Genomic DNA, 15,526 nt, shown 5'->3' on the forward strand with positions numbered 1-15,526 from the left:
TGCCTATTCCATGCCCAAACCCAACCCATGCCTGTCATATGCCCAAGAACATTCTCTCTCCTACCTATTACCTTCTAATTCTTATGTCCACACTCAGTCCATCTCATCACCGAGCCCATACATCTGTACCTGTCAATGTCATGCCCATTCCCTCCTTATACCCCTGTCCATCCGGTCTCCATGCCATGCCTATGTCCATTACCCCGTCATGCCCAGGCCGTACGCATCTCTTCCCCATGTCCATGTTATATCCACATGTATTCTGTGCCCATCTGCTCTGCATGCCCACGTGCATGCCCAACTCCCCTGCATGCTCATGCCATGCCTGTGCCCTGCTCCTTCCAATGTCCATGCCATGCCCACATCTGTGTCCTCCTCTGATCCATGCCTATGCCAGGACTGTGTCACGCCCATGTCAGCGCCTATTCCTATCTCATGCCAATGCATACATCTTCCTGATGCCCATGCCATGTCCATGTCTATGTACACCCCTGGCCCATGCCTATTCCATGATCACTTCATGCTCATGTCCATGTCTATATTTTCCTCTGCCCCTTGTTTATGACACACCCATGATATGCTCGTGCCATGCCCATGCCCGTGTCCCGCTCCTCCCCATGTCCATGCCACACCAATGTCCATGTCCTCTCCGGCCCCATGCCTATGCCACGTCCATGCCCGTTCTCATCTCCTCCCCATGTCCATGCCACCCCATGCCCGTTCCCACCCAATGCCCCTTTCCACGTATCCGCTCGCCGTGTCCGAGCAGTTCCCACGCCGCCGGGGTGGGCAGCCGCCAGCCGCATGTGCGCCTGTCATTCCAGCCGGGAGCGCCGGCTCCTGCCTCCCATTCATGTAACCTGTGTGTGTCTCTCTTTCTCTCTGTGTGTAACAGCGAGAGGGAGAGAGCGAGCGAGGCACGGAGAGGAGGAGGAGGAGGGGGGGAAGCTTTAAATAAAGCCTTTGGATTGCAGCTGCTTATTTTGGGCAGTCCTACCAGGACGATTCCTGCCAGGAAAGAAGCTGGACCAGTCGTTGTTTTGTTTGGGTTTGTTTTTTGGGGTTTTGTTTTTGGTTTTTTTAAATTTATTTTGATTTTGATTTTTGGGGGTGGCAGAGGTGTATCTCCGATCTGCCTGCGGAGATGAGCTCCGGTGCCTGCCTGTAGTTTCCACTTTTGGATCGCTGGACACAGAAGTGCCATTTCGGTGGGGGGAAGCTGCAGACATGGTAAGCTTCGCTTTTTCCTGTGAAAAGTGTATTTATGACATCGGCTCCTTCCAGTTTTCCCTTCCCCCTTTCCTCTTCCCACTAAACAGCCGTGCACACGGATTGAGGCTGGGGAGAAGCTCCTTGAATCCTTGGTTTTCCCTCCCCAGCATCCATCCATGCCTGCTGCCCAGCTCCCTGCCCTCCCTCGCACAGTTTGCAGCAATTCGGGGAGGCAAAGATGCTGCGGGAGGCTCCGGGCTGGAGGGAAGGGGGGGCGGGGAGGCGGATCAGGCACCCCCAGACTGCCAAAACCTTGCTTCAGGGTATGTTTGGAGTGGATTCTCCCATCCAACCTTCCCCCTCCCCGACCCTTCCCTCTGCACCCCGAGCGGTGCGGCTGTGCTGGAGGAAGGCAGCAGTGCAGATTGGGAGGCACGGGAGCAAGGATGCAGCTTTAAGATCAATCGATGTTATTTATGTAATAGTAAAAGCGGGGAGGAGAAGGGGGAGGAAAAAAAATTTTTAAAAAGTGCCTTGATATTTCTCAGCTCACAAGGTACCTTTCACTCTGCCTAAAACCCCCATGCCCATGTCCTGCTGCAGGGTGGTGCGTAGTGGGAGTGTGTGTGTATGTTTACATTTGGATCTGTGCTAGAGTCAGGGATGGGGATGGGGTCTCCCATTTTCCAAGGAAAGGTGGGTTTGCCTCCAACAAAAAACAGAAAAAAAGAAATGCGCTTGACTGCAAGTTGAGTGACAAGTCTGTTTCTTAGGCATTAAATGTTAAAGACTTGCTTCCAGCCATGCCCTGCTAGATTTAAAAGCTCCCCCAAATAGTGTGATGTTGGGGAAAAGATGCTGGAGTGACTGGGAGAAATGCAGTGGTTCAGACTCCCTCTTCTATTCTCAGCAGTTTGCATTCTCAAATACAAATTTTGGCTTTTGAACATAAAACCAGGATGCTACCAAAGGGCATTTATTTCTTGGGAGTTGTTTTGATTAAAAATATAGATCTTTTCTTACTATAAAATATTTGAGCTCTTTTACATGTAAATAGGTAGTAGTTAAGGAATACCAAATCTTTAAAAAAATAATAATTAAAACCCCCAAACTCTTAAAGTATTTACAAGGCAGTATGTATTTACTTTCTTACCATGACCACGCTTAGAAATTCACAGCGGTTACAACCATGTAAGCACATGATTTGAGAAAAAAAAAACAAAACAAAACAACCCCCCAGAAAAACCCAAATAAAACCAAAAAACATATTTACGCCACAGTCTTGTTTTAATACAGTTTGAAACAGGGATACACAGTTTGAAATACATTTTTTCATACAGCCAAAACAGAGATGAATAAATGCTTATTGAATAGACAGACAAAACCTTTTTGCATCTTGAATGTATTTGCTCATGGCTTTTCCTGGAAAGTTCAATTATTTTTGATTTAAAAATGATAATTAAAAAAAGCAAAACAACACAACTTTGAATCTAGCTAAAAATTAATCTCTCCACCTCCACCCCATTTTCCTCCTTTTTGCAGTGAAGTCTCACCTTGAATTTATAGCTGCCTTTTTTTTTTTTCCCCTGAAAAAAGTCCTAGGTGACGGGAGGGCCATAAAATGAGAAAATGAGAGCAAAGCTTTGAAGTTGGAACTTGTCTGTATGCTTTATATTGGTAAACTTCTGCTGTAGCCTTGCAAGTTGTTAGTGTGCTGCTCCCTGCTCTGGGGCGCCGAGTTGGGCAGGAAAACTTGGCAGCTCCCAGCCTATCCCAATCCCATTTCTTTCTGCTTCGCTGACCCTAATAAAATTGCCTACTAGAAGGGTAGCCCCTCCCCTCCTATGGAAAGTGCTCTGCTCCCAACATGTGCACCATATGTGCCTGCAAAACCAAAGGCTTAACGTATACACCTATACTATGCCAGCAGCCTGCATATGCCACCCTCACTCTGCTAAGAGCTGAGGATCGGCCATTGGGAACCCCAACCTCTCCCCTGATAGCTGGGGGAGGCTGGGGCTGAGCCAGTGATTTGTATTTAATTTATTTCATTGGCCTTTTCAGAGCCAGGCACCTCCCACTTAGTGCCTCAGCCTGTAGTACTTTTATAAGCTTGGGTGGAAAAAACAAGGAGTATATGTGTTCGTGTGTATATATTCAGTATTGGGGGGGGCATAGAGGGAGGATGATGCATCTCTTGCACTGTTTTGCAGTGAAACAAGACTTCACAGCAGCTTGATTGGCTCTGCCTGTGTTATAAGGCCGTAGGAATTTGCTGGTTTGTGGTCATCGTGAGCTGCCCTTCCCTGTGAAATTCCCAGCTCCCAGACCCTGCCACGCTGCTGGATCACTCCTTGCTGGAGTGGGCTGGTTTGTGGACGGTCAGATTCTGCTGCCATGATCTGTTGAGAATGTGATCCCCAAGCCAGTGCACGGGCAAGGAAAATTTGGGTCTGTGCTGGTTTGCAGCAGGTCTGGGAGTAGGGAGGGGACTCTGAGGTCGCAGTGTGTGGCCAAGGCTTTTCCCGGGCACGTGAAAATGTAACCTGTGTTGTTCTTCTCTCGAGAGCGGGGTCATTGCTCTGCACCACCCTGGGAAGGGCTCTGCACAAACAACTGGGGCAGGGGAGGAGGGGAAGTGCCTTTGCAGACAACCTGTTTCAGGTTTTTTCCCCTTTTCCCCTCAAAATAAACCAAACAAACAAAAAACCCCACCAAGACTGGGAATTACTGCCACTGCACTGAGATGCAATATATCCCTGCAGGGACTCTGCCTCTGTGCCTCACCTTCCCTTCCTGTCCATACGTGCATGCATGTGTACACATCTTCACAAGGGGAGATTTTCAATGTATCTGTCATTTATGTGTGTGATCTGGAGAAGAAATGTCATGTTTTGGTGGAGAAAGATGACCATAAGTGCGGAAAGAGGTCCTCAGGCTGCTCTTTGGCAGGAAAAGGGGGAAAAGGCAAAAGAAGATGCATAAGTTAACTTCGTAGTTTCCTGTTCTTATTAGCAAGGGGTCTCGGTTTAAAAAAGGCTTTTGTGGGGAGAATTTGCCTCTTCTGATTTTAAAGGATAGGGAAAAATTACGGAGAGATGAGAGTAAAGCTGCTTGTCTGGTTTTGGTTGGCGGAGGAGATAGCCCCTCTCCCTCCCTTCCAATTTATTTTACTACATGGACGGAAAAAGAGAGACATCTCTCTGATTTCCGTGGGTCTGGGGAAGCAGTGAGATTTGGGCTGAGAAGACACTGCATTTTTTAAGTCCTTGTAGCTTAATTATTTGCCTTGACTCATTTAAATTAGATGCTTTCCTATCATTTTGGTGAGCAGATAGTACACAGGCAAGGGAAAATGCTGTTCTCTTTTGTTTTACAAAGTGAGAATTTTTTTGCTTTTATTTTATTTAATTGATTTCGTGGAGTGTATAATAACTAAATGTTATTTCTTTCTCTCTACAACATGTACACTATTCCAATTAAGAGCCTACTCTGATTATTTTTAACCTGGTAGTTTACCATTTCTCTGCTTAGGAGAACAAATAGTTGAGTTCTTGCACTTTAAAATAGCTGTGATGCTTAAGCAAAACTACCTTTTCCCTGGGAAAGTCGTTTCCAGTTCTGTCGCGTTCCCACTTCAATGGTTCATTTTCTGACAGAATCACATCTTTGCAAGAAGCAGAACTATGATCTTATGTAACTTGATGTTTCCAGATCAAAAGTTACAAATATTGCAGTAATACCAGGATGAGAGAGATTTGACAGGAGGAATGTTGCGTGGCATATTTATTATTAGGATTTCAAATCAAGGAGGTTTTAAAAATTTATGGAGGGGAAAAGTAGAATTAAAAAATATGAATAAACGAAAACTACTTTGATATATTCTTTAACATCACTTTTTCCTTTTATCTTACCTCTGTAGGCAGTTGAGACTTTATTTTTTCTTTTTTTTAAAGCAAACCCTTCCGTGTTTAAGAAATGTGTAATTGTAATTTCAAGAAGTGAAGTATCTTGAAACTTGATCTCTCTCTGATTTCATTCAAAGAAATGAAACCGTAAATCAATGTCAATTCAGATTTAAAGACTGGCTGTTACCTTCCCTGTTACAAGGTCTATCAGCATAGCTTATTGTAACTAAAAGCTAAAATACTCTATTTCTGCTTTGAACTGACAGATTGGCATTGCTAGGCACTTTGACAAAGTAACTTGCACCACTTGCCAGCAAATTGGGTATTCATGGATCCTTGACCAATATGTTTCAGAGAAAAAAGTCTTGTAATTTTTTTTTAAAGTATAAGTACATGCATGCATTTCCTCTTTGCTGTAGAATAAAAGGAAAAAGAATCATTGAGAAATTTATATCCTAACTATATCGGTATAACCTGAGGAGAAGTGCTGTAGTGTGGCTATAGGACTTATATTTTTAGTCAGGAATAAATATATGATTTGCATTCCTCTGTGCTATTTCACCATCACTGCACTGATATTCAAATAATTTACTTAGAAATATATACTTTTTTTGCCAGCTGTTCTACATCACTCTCCCTGAAACATCTTTAAAGACACAGTTGAAATATGAATAGGAGGGCACATTTCCTTGGCTGTGTGCAGTTATAAACACTCTTTATGGAAAGTTCTAATTTCTTGGAAAGTTTGAGCCTTACTCACAAACATCCTTTTGCCTTTATACCACACTGCTGAGAACGAAACTGTTTGTGCTGAAGGGGGATACAAACTTTATTGTAGGTTGTCCTGCTGGGTATCAGCAGAGGTGATCTTTTGAATGTGAAGATGTCCATGAAAGCAGACATAGAATTCTCTGTTCTTCTAGTGTGTTGGCAGAAGGAGGGAAAAGCGTTATGAAATAGAAGGCCCGGCAGATAAGTTTCCTATTCCAAATTAGAGTTGCTTTCTAGGATTTGACACATCCTTGTTCTTATTTTAAGTGGGAGAAAGAGAGAAGAAAAAGCGAGCAATTGCTGATGGTCGATTTAAGTGAAGGAGCTCACTGAACTGCATTTGTCAGTCCATTTAAATGGGGATGATTCAATTAGATTTCACAGATATCTCCACATGCTTTAGTGAAGTAGTATTTGCTACTGTCTAGGATAACCACTGCAGTCAAGAATGCTGCTTCACTACCACAATCACCGCTAAGGCACTGGTGGCAGATGTGCTACTCAGGCAGTAACAGCAAATGTGAAAACAGGAGATGTCTCGTTGCCCACTGATTTAGGTTTTAGGTGATTATTCAATGCAGTTTTCTCTTCAAACACTGAGTAGAAGGTGTAGCACTTGCCTGCACATGTGTTTGCACACACTGAGCCTTCAAAGTATTCTGGAGATTGATTAGTTAAAGAATCAAAAGTTAGAAAACAGAATATTAAATCCTAATTTACTGTTTTAATCCAACCCTGAATTATGTATGCAATAAGGGCTCACCGGCTTTGTTGCCTCCTTCTCAAACTCCATTAAGTGTAATGAAAATGTTAGACTTGTTTAAAAAATCCAGCCTAGGCCTGTTCCTTCTGGGGAATATGGGGTCCGTTCATAAAATCAATCTTCTTCATCAAGAGTTGGACCCAGCGAACCTTGTGGGTCTCTTTTGACTCAGGATATTCTATGCTTTTATGATACCATGCTATATGGAGGATAAGAGAAGTCAGGATTCAATTCCTGGACAGGAATGTCATCAAATACTATCTGTCTACATAAAATCAAAGTTATGGAGGTCAGCAATTCATAAACCATCTCTTCCAGTAGGTCACCTGGACTTAAATGCCCCAATCTTATAAATGAACCAAACTCCCAAATTTTATAATGGAAAGTTTTCAATATTCTGCTAAGTCTTTTTGAAATGCCTCTGTGCATTTGGATGCTGAAAACCATTTCATCCTCACCTCTGTAACATAAAGAAGAATAGGAAGGGAGAGTTTGGTTAGTCAAAAAGCCTTTAGAAGTAGCTACCTGAAGTGATTGGAAAAACTGATGGAGCATGAGAGACACTGGAATTTGCTTTCTGCCTGTTGATACAAACAGTGTTAGGTGGTTGGGCTGTGGGCAGCACAGATCCCGTCAGTCAGGAACAAGCAAATGCTGCTATTTCTCAAAAATTGCCCTTTGTGCAGGCGGGCTTAAGGTGTGATCAGGTTTTTGACATTGGCTCAGATTTTTGCGCTAGAAAGCAGAGAACGATCTCAAGAGCCAGCCTGCCGATGCATTCCTGCAGACAGAGCCATGATTGGGGGTTACTTACAGTTCTTCCTTACTGTGCTAAAACAATGCAGAGTTCACACGGCCTTTAATTGCTGTTGTGGATGTTTGACGTGTCAGCAGATCAGACCGAGCTGTCAAGATGATCATACAGAGGTTGCAACACACTCTGACACAGTTACGAAATGTTGGGTTGAAGAAACTTGCCCAGCATTGCCCACAGTTCTGGGGTATCATTTGGCTGCCTTAATCTGAAACACATTTGACCTCATTCCTCGGTGGTCTGCTTAGTCACTACAAACCTTCCAGCTCTGCTACGGGTGAGATAGGGATCATAAACTTCCTCTTCTATTCCTCATCCTCAATGCTTCATCTCCAGGCTGGCTTGGATAAAACATTGTCTTGTGAATAATGACTTTCGTTATTCAGGACACTTAATTAAGGCAACTTTCATGGAGGTTTTTACTTAAATTCTGGGTCTCCAGTATGTACATTTGAATCTTATTATTTGTCTCTTAGTCTGGTCTTTGTTGAATATTTTTTTTTTAAGTCTTGCAAGAGCTAGTAGCTTTGTGGCATTGCCACATTTTAGTATCTGTATGTGTCTATGGCTTAAATTAATAGATCATCATCTCTTGATTTGAGTACTGTGCTCCTCTAAATAGATCCTTTAGTCCATCCTGCTCAGTCTGCTCCTCTCCTCATCTCCTGCCTCTCCTAGCTCTATTCTGCAATCCCATTTTCACCCCTCTAACCCCTGCTCTTCAGGTCTGTCACCCCAACATCATTCAGCTCCTCTCAGCTTGGGATCATGCTGAGCACCAGAGACCATCTCCAACTGCAATTGTGATACTTGGATGCAAACCTGGCACATCCTATAGCACCAAGTATCTTGTTTAGTCACACACAGGCAGAAATGTAAGTGATGGAAACTGGTAAATATGTACAAATTAACCCAGGAGCATGTAGCAACAGTTCTTTTATCAAAGATGTCTAAACTTGGCTTAATTCATACACATGCACACAAAATTCATTAGAAGAAAAACAGTTCTCTCCCAGGCAAATTTCAAGTCCTTCCTCTATAGTCCTAAAAATCCCAGAGGAGGTTCTAGAGAGAAGGCTAAAGCCTTTTTTTTTTTTTTTTAACGTGAGTAAAACAACATATTTTTCCCTAGCCTTGTTCTCAGAATCTGCTGAACTGTTTTGACTGAAATTTTCCAAAAAAATTCAGCCTGAGGCAGACAGCTGGCATGGAAATTTTCAGGCCAAACAATTTGCTTAGTATAGTTATAAGAAACTGTGAATGCTGTTTTATTATTAAAGCTGCCTCGCTCTTCTCATAATTGACAGCACTACCAACTTTACCTTTCCCTAATAAACAGAGAACTGGAAATTGTGTTACAAACTAATTTCGTATTCGTGCATTTTATAGATATTTTTATACATTGGAAATTTATTATAAACTTGACACATGCATTTCAACATATGCTAGCAGATGATGAAATCTCAAGCTTCCTGGAAACCAAAGTGAATACAAGTAATGAGAATCCCACCAAGTCACATCAAAGTGATACAACATTGCAGGATTTGTAAAACGGGATTAAACCCAAACAAATCTCAGGAGACCTTGAACTGCCAGAGCAATCACACAAATTCCCAATATCCCACCTTTGGGTTCATGGTCCTGCTGACAGAAGAATTCTGATTTAGTATAACAACATTCTATCGTAACAGCAACTGTTATTGTAAATCACAGCTAAAAAAACAAGGGGAAAAAAAAAAGAAGGAAAACCTTAAAACTGAAAGAACAGATAATTGCATTTTGGTATGATCATCTTTTTTTCTTTTGTTAACAGCATTACAGGTGACCTCTCAGGCTGTAGTTTCACATCAGAGCCGACCTCAGGACCCATTGACATAAAAGGAGAGGGGTCCTGCTCTCTCTTTCTCCTCCCATCCCAATGTCCTCTCTCCTCAACTCCTGTCCTTTCTCACCCTCAGAATATGTCTGATGATTTATGCCCTTTTGACAAGGGTAGGACAAGGGGTAATGAGTTTAAGCTAAAAGAGGGCAGGTTTAGATTCGATGTTAGGAAGAAATTCTTTACTGGGAAGGTGGTGAGGCACTGGCACAAGTTGCCCAGAGAGTTGCCCATTGTTCAATGCCAGGTTGGATGGGGCTTTGAACAACCTCGTCTAGTGGAGGGTGTTCCTGTCCATAGCAGGGGGATTGGGACTAGATGATATTGAAGGTCTGTTCACACCCATTCTATCATTCTATGATTCTATAAATTAATTAATGAATGCAGGAAGAAACAAGCTCCATCTTTTGCTTGTTTTTTTGTTTGTTTGTTTTGGGGTTTTGTTGTTGTTTTGTTTGTTTGTTTTCTGAGTTAGTGACTTGCTCCAGTGTTGTGGAAGCATGTACCAAGGAGAAGGCAGTAAGAAAGGGGTATAAAGAGCTTTTTGGAGGTGATGAGTTTTTAGGTTAGTCCCATGACTCAAGAGGTTTGTTTTTTTTGATTGCCAACTGTTTACAGGATTTTTATTGTACTGATATAAAGCCTCATTTTATTATTAAAATACAGAGTGCACTTTTTCATTACAGTCTTCTATCTTCAGGACAGTCTTTTGAACCATCCTGCTCAGTAGGCACTGAAGCAGTTGTCCTCTAACAATTTGCTGGATTCTCTTTGAAACCAGTGTACAGTTGTGATAGCCACAACAAAACCTTTCGAAATTTAAAATCATTCAAAGAGTGAATAAACCTTCCTGTTTTTCTGCTTTAAACTCTCAATTTGGTAATTTCATTAGATGACTACTACTTTGTGGGTTATACAGCAGGATCTAATAGAGGTCTGTTCCTCCTAGTTTTTGGTTTTATTTTTTTATTCCAAGCTTAAAGTCCTCACCCTACTTCATCTATTCTTCAAAAGTCTTTCTGTATTTCCTGATAATCTTTGCAGCCTTTTTCTCTGCCTTTGTTAATTCTACTCTATATTTGGTAGATGGGTAGACCCAAAATGGATGCATCATTAAAACAGAAATGTATCGTTAGCTTATACATCATCCCATATTCTACTGATATTTAGTCTGGAGAAAAGGAGGCTCAGGCACCTTATCACTCTGTACAACTACCTGAAAGAAGGGTGTACCCTGGTGGGGGTTTGTCTCCTTTCTCAAGCTGGAAGTGACAAGACAGAAAGAAATGACCTCAACTGGCACCAGGGGAAGTTTAGATTGGATATTAGGAAAAATTTCTTCACTGAAAGAGTAATCAGACATTGGAACAGGCTGCCAAGGAAGCAGTGGGATCACCATGCCTGAAAGCGTTCAAAAAGTGGTAGATGTGGTGCTTGGGGACATTGTTTAGGAGTGGACGTGGCAGTGTTAGATTAATGACTGGACTCTATGATCTTACAGGTCCTTTCCAAACTGAATGATTTTATTATTTTTCTCCTTTTGTTGTCTATTCTTTCCCTAACATATGCCAAGATTTTCCCTGCACTGCACATTTGACTGGCATGAACAGAGAGCAAGTATATGTAGAGTGCATCCTGTGGAGATTCCTCAGTCACCTTCATGTGTGGCACCAGTTAGAGTCCACATTGTGTATGTATTGTTAGAATTGTTTCTCCTTTTATGCATTATGCTGCTTTTATTGTTACTGAATTTCATCTGATGTTTTTATAACCCAGCTTGTTAGTCAGTACTGTGAGAGTAGGTTGTTGGAGGCTTCATGAGAGAATCAGAAAGGCCAGCAATGAAACAGGCTCTCATTCTGACTTTTATTCTTGTCTTAGGGATAATCTGAGCAAAAATATAACCAACAAAATAACCTTAATACAAAGTAAGAACAACCAGCCTGCCTGTCTTGTGACATCTGACAGTGAAGTTGTCTGTGGCTCAAATGATTTTGCTTCTCATCAGCATCGCATCTAACAGAGTCTTTTTTTTTATACGTCTTTCTACTGATTGTTTGCTCTTCCCCCAAATAGCAAAGTATACCCTTTACTTCATCCACACTGGAGCACCAGAGTCCTGAACCAAGGGAGAACCTAATGATCATCTTCTCACACACTGACATGTTTCCCCTGTATCTCCATCTCCTTTCTATCCCAAAATTCATTTTGTGTTCATGATGCCCCACAAAGACACGTGGGATTTAAAAACTTTTAGTACTCACTTGTTTTTGCTTCTATCTAACAAGAAAGTGTGAGCAGACACAACCACCTGCCCGTGACTTAGAGCCCTGTTTGTTGACGAGCTTTCGGTCTGCCTATACAGTGGTTTCTTTAGGACTTGGTTTTTATGGGTTATAATTGCTAGTGCTGTTCATAATAATATTTGGGATTTTAGAGATGCACAAATGACTCATATAGAAGCTACAAACTATTGCTCACAGCCCTGCATATCCCACATATGTTTGTGGCTCTTTGTGCCGAACACTGCTGATCATGGGCTCTGGGGAGCAGCGTTATTGTACACCTGCATCACTCTGTTTTGTATTATTTTATACCTTTTGCATAATTAATGTTTAGTTGAATTTTATGTATTTATTTATTTTGGCTGATGTCTTCTCCAGAGATTATCAGACAGCAAACATCTAGTTGAGGACATGGTAACAGGGAAGAAGGGGATATCAGAAGTCGATAGTAGGGAAGAAAAGTGGGTCTTTTGGGGGGTGAGAAAATAAGGGAATACCAGAAACAGAGCTGGATTCCTTCAGCCAGTGCTCTGTTGTGCTCTGTGCACTGAAGACTGATTCTTTTTTTCCTTTGTTTTTGGGATTTTTTCCCTCCTCCCTTTCAGACCATGGAAGGCTAAAAATTCTATAAAATCTCTTCTGTGCATGAAATATATACATCAATAAAATCAGGATGCCTAGCCCTGGCAAAGCTGCCCAATCAAATGTGTGTGTGTGAGTGGGCATATATTCTTCATATGTAAATATTCCTGTTTGTTTCTCTCTCCTTCCCTCTGTTCAAATGAAAACACCTGGAGTTAATTTTAAACAAAATATATGGTAGCTCACCTTGTATCATGTTTCCTTGAATACTTCATTAGAGCCTTTTTTTAAAATGTGCACTGTTTTATCAGACCGAGTATTTGGAAATGGACATTCCCAGTGACAAAGATGTTTTCAGATAACAAAAGCCAGTCCCATCCAATCTTGTTTGAATCCCCAAAGCTCCACAACTCTTTAACCTAAACCAGGGCCAGATCCAAGGATCATTACTGTTAACTCAAAGGCTCCTGTTGGTTTTAATGGGCTCTGGATCAGGCTTTTTCACTCCTGCTGTGTAACAGTGCTGGCTCCCCCAGTGCAGAAACACAAAATGGCCATGAAAATTGAAGGCTGCTTTGGAAATGGATGTCATTTCCACTGCTGGACTAATTGAGCGTGCAAGGCTGGGAGTAGGGTAGGTTTGAGGTTTTCTTGATGTTTCCAAGTAAGTCAAAGTTCCTATATGAAAACATGCAGAGTGGTATTTTGTAACTATTTTTATATCTACATCAGACTTGATGTTAGTGGCTTTGAATTATTTAACATTTTTCTTCCTCAGCTGTCATCTCCAGTGAGCTCCCATTGCAGGGCTGCAGGAGCTGTGTAAGGAACAATGCAGGAGCCTGGCACTGGCTGCTGGTGATGGGGGGAGTTTGCCTGGTTTTGTTTTGTTTCATGTCTTTAATCCTATTTTATCCTTTCTTTTGCTGGTGAGAGGGACATCAGGCCAAGCTATTAAATCATACTGACCGGCGTGGGCTGAAAATGAAGTACATGCCAGCTAAGACACAAATAGGGAGTTTTCTGCTTAAACCACTGAGAACTAATGTCTGTCACATAGGAAGAGCCAACTATTTAACATTCAGTCTATTCAAAAAACATTATTATGTCCCAATGGTAATTTAAAACCACATCTGTTAGAACCATATGTGGGGAAAGTATGCCTTTTTTTTTTAGCCTTTTTTTTTAAGTCCCAAGTTACCCTGTTTATAGGGTTATCTTCAATGTGGGCCTCTTTTAAAATTTCAGACTGACAGCCATGAAATGCATGGAAGAAAAGAACTAAATGAATTGAACTCATCTTTTCCCCTTTGTAATTAATGTGCAGGCTTTTAGTGGATATCTGCAAGTAGACATCCAGCTTTGAAAGGAAACCTATAGACTGGGATCATTCCTTATGCCTCTGTTGTCTATAACCTGATATTTGTTTTTTCATCTGAGTAGCTTTACATTAACTTTGTAGCTTTACATCATAGCTTTACATTAACAATCCATATGACCTTTGAAAATAGTTCTTTTGGGTAGTCAGAGCATCTAATTTTTACTTTGGGTAATTGCCATTGGATTATTCTGTCCTTAGAAACAGAAGATATAGTTTTGTTTTCAAAGCATCCCATCATTATTATGTGACCAGTACTAACTGGCATAAACTTGAGATTCTTGAACCTTAACAGTGCTAATAGCATATCTGACATGGCTAGTGAAGGTTGGCTCCACAGAACCCTCAGGTGAAAATATCTACTACAGATACAACCCTCATGATGTGGTGGGAAAAGGGCTCTGTGTCACCCGCAAATTGAGTGAAACATACTTTGCCATGTCTTTGTGTACCTATTAATCCCAGCTAAAAGCAAGCACCTGAGTGAATTGGTTTGACAGATAGTAATTGGTGGCAAACACACTTCAAGCACAGAAGTCAAAGGAGCTCCTTATTCTCTCACCCTGTCACCTGCTTCTTCTTCTGCCTGAGAAGAGTCTTCAATAAAACCTGGACAAAACTGAATTCTCAAGTGACTGGCAAGCACTGACTCTTTCTGTGCTTGGTGAGACAATGCACTGTGTTATGGCAGGGAACATTTCCATAATGCTGCCCCACTTCTCTGAAGTCCAGTTTAGGATGGTGATAGCAGGAAGAGCTGGGTTTCAGTTATGGTGGACAAGCCGGAACACCAAATAATGGTGTTCAGTCTGTGATCCCGTGGGATTAACTAAAATCGTGCATATTACATGATGAATTTAGAGCACTCTTGGACCTAAAGCTGACCACTCCAAATATCCCCCCACAATATACAACAAATTACTGCTCTGATGAGCCTTTCATATAAGTGCCAAAGTTTAGTCTTGTGTAGAGTCCCACTTCCTCGTGTAATGGATTTTCCCATTAAGTGCATTCACATCATCAGACTTTCTACTGTTTCTCCATCAGAAATAGACCAAGTATCTCAGAGAGAAATAATCAGAAAATAAATAAATTAGCATGCAAGTTGTATTCATAAAACCACCATTCATGAACTACATGTCTTTCCAATGGCATTTACAGCATAGCATAATGTGCATCCCCCTCCAGCTGTGTTTTAAGCACTAAGCAATGAATTTCTTAGCTAAATAGGATGTTAGTGATCCCAAAGTACAGAGCACCTGATGACCCAAGAGTTAAATATGCAACTATAAATAGCATGCTTACTTTGATGGGAAGCATTGTATTGTAATTTTAGCACTAATTAAAGTTTGGTTGTAGGCATGAAATATCACAGTCTTTCAGGAACATGTGTAAATCTCCAAAATTAATCTGGTTTTTGTTGTCTGAATGTTTTGGCAGAGTTGTGTCATTGCATATGAAGTTTTACGAGTAGCAATATAAAAAAGACGGGTTTGCATGTCAATGAGCAGCATTTCTTGATTCATTTTTGTTAATCAAGTGCTGAAGTTAAATAGGAATGCGTTAATTTGTTCTTGGTTTAAAATGAAAATCCACTGAGTCCTGTAGTGAGTTTGATGTTCAAAAGGTTTTGTGGGGTTGATTGCTTCCAGATAAGTGGGAAAGGAGCTACGCTGAAAAAAACCACTGCAATTTGCATGATGTGCATGGAAAATGTGGGGGGGAAATGAAGAAAGCTAAAAGAGAAACAACACACTTCTGTTTTTGGCACAGCGTACTTCATATTCCTACTCCCTGTCCTTGTGTGATCCCTTAGCACTTGATAGATGAGAAAGATAATTGTTGATCATTTCATGAAGCTCTGCCAGTAACACATACCAAATATAATTAAACCTCCAATTTTATGTTTTTAAATACTTTTTTCCACCAAATAT

The 15,526-nt window shown here is 41.3% G+C and overlaps 1 protein-coding gene across 10 annotated transcripts in view; it reads left to right on the forward strand.

Moving 5' to 3' along the window:
- Positions 1-945: 945 nt before the first annotated feature.
- TENM4 (teneurin transmembrane protein 4) overlaps positions 946-15,526 on the forward strand; it is a 600,622-nt gene continuing 586,041 nt past the window's right edge. For all 10 annotated transcript variants that reach the window (XM_051778647.1, XM_051778642.1, XM_051778649.1 and 7 more), the window contains exon 1: positions 946-1,230. The gene's annotated coding sequence lies outside the window, so the exon portion shown is untranslated. The remainder of the gene's footprint in view (positions 1,231-15,526) is intronic.

This window comes from Manacus candei, unplaced genomic scaffold, assembly GCF_025592945.1.
Source record: "Manacus candei isolate 608988 ecotype Guabito, Panama unplaced genomic scaffold, ASM2559294v1 h1tg000014l, whole genome shotgun sequence".
Lineage (NCBI taxonomy): Eukaryota > Metazoa > Chordata > Aves > Passeriformes > Pipridae > Manacus > Manacus candei.